General features: G+C 42.5%; 1 protein-coding gene across 3 annotated transcripts in view; it reads right to left on the reverse strand.

Moving 5' to 3' along the window:
* Positions 1 to 5,765, reverse strand: part of PAG1 (phosphoprotein membrane anchor with glycosphingolipid microdomains 1) — a 180,625-nt gene extending 174,860 nt beyond the window's left edge. For all 3 annotated transcript variants that reach the window (XM_061602165.1, XM_061602143.1, XM_061602110.1), the window contains exon 1: positions 5,287 to 5,765. The gene's annotated coding sequence lies outside the window, so the exon portion shown is untranslated. The remainder of the gene's footprint in view (positions 1 to 5,286) is intronic.
* Between the last annotated feature and the right edge of the window lie 235 nt (positions 5,766 to 6,000).

Below are 6,000 nucleotides of genomic sequence, written 5' to 3' on the forward strand. Positions count from 1 at the left end.
CAAAACATTTTAATTGGTTACATGCCTACATGTCAATGAAGGAATTTCAGTTCAAAATTCTGTTGTGTTAATCACCTTTTGGATAATGTGAGCCAAAATCATAATATATTGCCAAGTAAATAGAACACTCATGAAAATTTTAAACTCTAGCAGCTACAATGTGTGCACTTCAAGGAAACATGAATACTGATCATCAGCTGTGATGCTAAACTCTCTTGTTTTGAAATGAACAAACTGACGTGGCAAGGGTAAGGGTGGTGGAGAGAGAGGCAAAGGCCACCATTCAGAGCTTCGCACGCCAAACCAAGCGCAACCCCCCCACACACACACACACTCTCAGCCAGTAAATGTTGTCTCCCTCATTCAGCCACCTTCCAGACCCTGCCGTGCCATCAACTAAGGCACACAAGCCCAAGCAAACATTTTCCTCTGGGGTGCAAAAAAGTTAAAACCCTGCAAATGCAGCAAAGTAGCCAAGGAGGGTAGCAGGGGTCACTTTGCGCACCAAGTGCAAACACAGTATTAACATACACATCATTGTCTCTCACCTCTACAGTTCTTCATCTCCATTCTGCTGCTGGCTCCTACATCCACAACCTTACCCTCCAGCTCCTTTCTTCCACCACTCCATTCTTCTCCACCATCATCCATTTTAACAATTTTCTCTTTCCACTCCACCCCGTCTCACTCTCCACCTCCTCCCTCATTGTCTCCTAAACACCCATAGAGTGCAAGGGAAGAGCAACACTGCACAGAAATCCAGTTTCAGACACATGCTTTTCATCCACAAATCAGAGGAGCAGAAGACTTCCCCACTCCCCTTCCCCCTGGTAATGCGCAAAAGTAATGCTGGAAACATTACAATTACACCTCAAAAGTAATAAAATTACTCCTCATTCTATTACAATCAAAATGCAAAGAAATCACCCACTTGTTCCTCAAAAAAGTAATAAATTACAAGTAATTTGTTTTTCCTAACTAATTACTTCCAAGTTTTGCAATAAAGAGAATTCAATGAAAGCCCCTTGTCGGAAGAAAAAAAAACATGGCTCTTTTAACAATTTCTCATTAGATTATGAATTGTTTTCCCCTTAAAAAGAAGACTCCAGATGGTGCCGTCTACCAAATTAAAATCATTTTAATGGCTGGTTGAATGTGGAGCTTAAGTTACTTAATGGAGTCCTTGGGAAACTGATGCATGAACTAACCCTTCCCCTGCCCTCATATTGTCAGTAAAACTCCTTGCAATTAGATTTATGCAGAGCTCTGGGTTTTGAGATGCATTAAGAATTAGACTGCAGATTAATTTTTCATTAAATGATATTTTTACAAAAGGAATTAGAGAAAATCATTTATGTGCATTTTTAGGATTAAAACAATCTTTCTAGCTTTTTAGTCATCCAAGCAGTTCCTGCGACTACTTTGGCTCACATTCAGTGCAAGATCTACGAGATGCAACAGCCAGCTGCACAGTGATGCACTGGGAGGAATATTTAGGATTCAGATGCTTATATGCTAGAACTTCAGGTGTAATCAGTTCTGCTTACAGGGCTAAAAGTGACCAAGAGTTATAATCTCAGCTTAATGTTGTGTGTTTTGGAAGTGCATGAGCTTGTAAACCATAAGAATAATTTCTGTGGGCTTCACATGGAAAATATTTTATCACTTAAAGACACTGAATATTCTCCAAAAGATTTGGCATACAGCAAAACTGAATCCTTGCTGGACAACTGAAGCTTTAAAAGGTGGGGGTATTGCATTACTAGAATAGTAGAACAACAATTGCAACGGAATTTGACACAGTATGTCTCATATTAAGTACAGTAAAGATTAAGACTATCTTGATCATAAGCATACTTGCTTGGAAGTATATAAAACCAGTATTTCAAGTAAGATGTTTTGAGTTGTTACATTACATAAACTGCTACAAAGATGTGGGAGTACACGATATAATCCTCAAGTGCATTCTTAGAGGTACAGTCTCATGAGAAGATGACACCAGTACATTTGATTGGTTCTAGGGCTATTTTCCTGTAAACATTTTGCAATGGCAGAATCCCAATACTATACCAAATTATTAAGATGTACTAACAAGCTTTTCTCCATTGTCAAGCAGAAATAACAAACAATATTTTGTAAGATGATAGAATAATTTAAACACAGAGAAAGCCAAACATATCAAAATGATACTATGGCATTACACATAAAAATACATTTTGTAGCTAGATTTGTGGCTTCAAAACAAGTACTTCCCTGCATTTGTTGTTCAGTTGCCTGGTGTTACTCGAAATGTCTACTCCCTTTACAAATTTAATCAGTTCAAGTATTCAGTGCTTAAATGCAGATCTCTGGGTGACAGATCAAAATGAAAGGTTAAGAAGTTCTACTATTCAAAGCATTACGGTTCAACCACATAAACCATTGGCTGTGTATATAGATAATTAGGTCTATTAGTGTTGTGCAGCTGAAAAGCTCTTCTGTTGCACGAGTTGCTACAGGGTTTCCCCTCAAATAACAGTGGAAGTATTTACCATGGGGGCATTCACAAACACACACATATGCCTCCATCATTTATTTATTTATTTTTTGGAGGGGGAAGTAGCTCTATTGGTGCACAGCAAGATGGGCAACATTCTTCTAGTAGCAGTTGCTTGTGCCTCATGGGACTTAACCTTGGAGATGCATTTTAGGGAATGCAGCTGCAGGGGACAGTGGAATGCTCCTCATGTGAGAGGGGAGCAACTATGTGCTAGTTAGGTCCTAGAAGATGATGGTCAATACATGACAAAAATATCTTCCAATCAATCCACCGGCTCACTACATACACAACACGTAGCCATGGTTAGTAGCGAAAGCCATGATGTAATGCTTTAACCAGTGAAGATCCCAAATGTACAGTGAAGGAAGCCATGGTTTAGCATGCCAAGCTAGGCTTTGGTCCAAAGGCAAGTATGACAGCCAGTTGATGTAGCTGTTTTGAGTGTTGGACTAAGAGGAGGGAGATCTAGGTTTAAATCCGCACTTAGCAGCAACTCTCATTAGGTGGTCTTAGGCCAGTCATGATCTCTTAGCCTAATATACCCCACAGGACTGTTGCAAGGATACAATGAGAGTGCATGAGTATGTACCTTGTGTACTGCTGTAAGCTCTTTGGCGGGATTAAAAAGTGTAATAAATAAATTTACCAGAGAGATGTATAGGGAGACACCAGTGAAATTTGCTTGTCATTTTGAAAGCAGAGAATAGAAAGACTGGAAAACTGTCTTAACCATTATTTGCTAGGTGCAGGTGTACTGCTTAACCATGGTTAACACAAACCATCATTTGCAAATCCACTTCAAACCATATCACATGCAGCTTTGCAGCCAATGCACCCACAAGGAAGCTGACTTCTAAGTAAATCTGCATAACACTGGACTGCAACTCACAGTGAAGGAAGACTAACCATGGTTTAATATTATATCCATGGAGAGCCATACTTAATGTTTTGTACTACTTTATATAGATTTAATGATGCTCCATTGCTGTCAAAAACATCAGATTTTCAATGAACAGCACATGCATAAACTGTAAGTGCTTTTGAAAAGAGGTGGGGATATAAGCAGTGACTTAGCAACTAATCAATTGTCAAAGATTACTAATGATTGCCAGCAGCTGTCCATAGCACACTTTACAGTTTTACTGCACAGTGACAGGGAAACTACACAGGCTGTATGTGTGTACCTACTCTGGCCACATGCTCCCTTTCTTCCTTCCCTGTACAATCTACTGGCTGTTCTGAAAAGATTTTCCTCCCTGCTAGTACAATTGCCTGCCCCACATCCCAACCTTCCCACCTACAGCATTTTAACAGCATTTGAATAGCACGTTTTTAACTTGCCTATCGGTTTTTATGGGTTTTAGTTTGGTATGGTGTTAAATTTGTATACTTGTTTTTAATGTTTTTAATTGTTGTAAGCCGCCCAGAGAGTTTCGGCTATGAGGCGGTATATAAATGCAATAAATAAATAAATAAAATAATACAAATCGTTCACTCAGAAATACTTCCACTGAAGTCAATGGCACTGTATGAGATCATAATCACAAACGCAAACTATTGTACTCCAGTCCTACATCCACCATTACTTGACCTCTTGTGATCTTTACTTCCAAGTAAGAATTCTTACTTGGAAAGCTTAAAGGATATAATCTCCAGAGCCCTAATTTCATAATTTAGGTGCTAATTTTTGGGACCTAAACAAAAACAGAGACCTTGAGATCAAGTGATCTGTGGTTGGCAGCCATCACCTAGTTTCTGCAGATATTGTACCATGCATGCATCTTGTGCAGCAGACTCCTATGGATGCCTTCTCAAAATTAAGCCTCACTGAGTTCACAGTGAGGAGCTTAATACCTGTTAAATGAATACAGAATTATAGCCTTACCTATACTGTTTCTCTCCCCGTAGCAGTCCCTCTCACTGCAATATTGTTTCACATTCTAAAGCACTTCTCAGACACAAGTGTGTTTACAATGCTTACTTCATTTATCCTTTCCTTCACTTTAATTTAGGCTGAGATTTTCGCTAGACCACCCAGCAAGCTGAGCAGGAACATAAATCCACCACACATCATCACACACAGCATTGCACAACCGCCACTACAAATGTAAATTCATATCAATTAACCAGCACCACAACTGTAGTTAAAAACACACACATACTTGGAAGCTGTCACAGTTATTTCAATGCAACTTTCTTCCCAAGTTCCTTGGGAGTAAGCACCACTTAATACAGTGGGAGACACTTCTCAGAAAGCGTGCACCTGTTCTTCAGATCACAGCCTAAAAGCTGCAACTCCTCAATCGCTGGTTTCAGAAAAGTTCTCATACAACAGAAATTGCAAATCCGTGAGATTTCTTAGGAATTAAGTATACTGTGGATCTTGGGCTTATACCAGGCTGCTGCTCCCAGGTTATTTATGCTCCCCCATCCTCTGGCCAGATTACTGTCCATCTGCCACAGACAAGCCACTTCTAAGAAGGTGTGTGAGGCTGCCTCTTTATGCCGCTGCTCCTTCTGCCCTCCATTTTGGAGCCCACCACTGAAAGTTCTGTCTACAAAATCATTCTGCACAAAAGTCGGGCATTTGAGGAGTGCATTGTCCACACTGCTGGATATCCACAGATAGCCACCATCTATCTCCCATACACTTTAGGATTAGAGAGTATGAGGTTTCCAGAAAGATATTGCCGCTCCAGCACCTTCCGTTTTACCCACTGAATGCTGCAAACCTCATCTCAACTTACCAGAGATCCAGACACACCGATAGGTTATCCTGTCAGCAGCAGAACAGAGCCCAGTCTCTCAGGGTGCTGAATCCCTCTTGATCCTAAAGGTCCCACGCCCCCTCTGGCGGCCTCGGTACTGCAGCGCTAGGGCTGCGGACCCCGCGCTCCGAAAGGCAGCAGGCTGAGGCACCGAGTCCAAACCCGCTGGTCCTGGCAGCTTCGAGCCCACAGTGCAGCAGTCCGCTCCGATTTCTCTCCTCAATCTGCCTTAGCAAATAAAACGGTGGGGTGGGGGCAGCGGGAAACAGAGCAAAGGCGGGGGGAGAGAAATGCGTTGCGAAGAACAAACAAAAAAGGGCTTCCTAACAGCAGGAGAGGCGCAGGGCAAAGGAAGGGTGGCAACCCAAGAGCGAGCAGCTTCTACTTGGGTCCCTCACGCAGGAGAAGGACAGAGAAAGCAGCAGCAGCAGCGCCAAGAGGTGGAGCAGAAGCGCAGCCGGAGAGGACAGCGCGCGAGCATCGCCGGCAATGCGCATGAGCGCCAGCTCGCAAGACTCAACACTACAGGCGCTGCTGGCGGCGGCGGCCGAATGACGAGGGAGGCGGCATTCCAGGGACTCTGCTGAGAAGAAAGCGCGGAGAGGCTGGCACCTTGCTTGCCTACAGCGGGGGCGCCCCTCTCTGTCAAATTCTCTGGCTTACAGCCAGCCCAGCCCCTTCTCTCGTGCGCCT

This window comes from Rhineura floridana, chromosome 1 (genome assembly GCF_030035675.1).
Source record: "Rhineura floridana isolate rRhiFlo1 chromosome 1, rRhiFlo1.hap2, whole genome shotgun sequence".
NCBI lineage: Eukaryota > Metazoa > Chordata > Lepidosauria > Squamata > Rhineuridae > Rhineura > Rhineura floridana.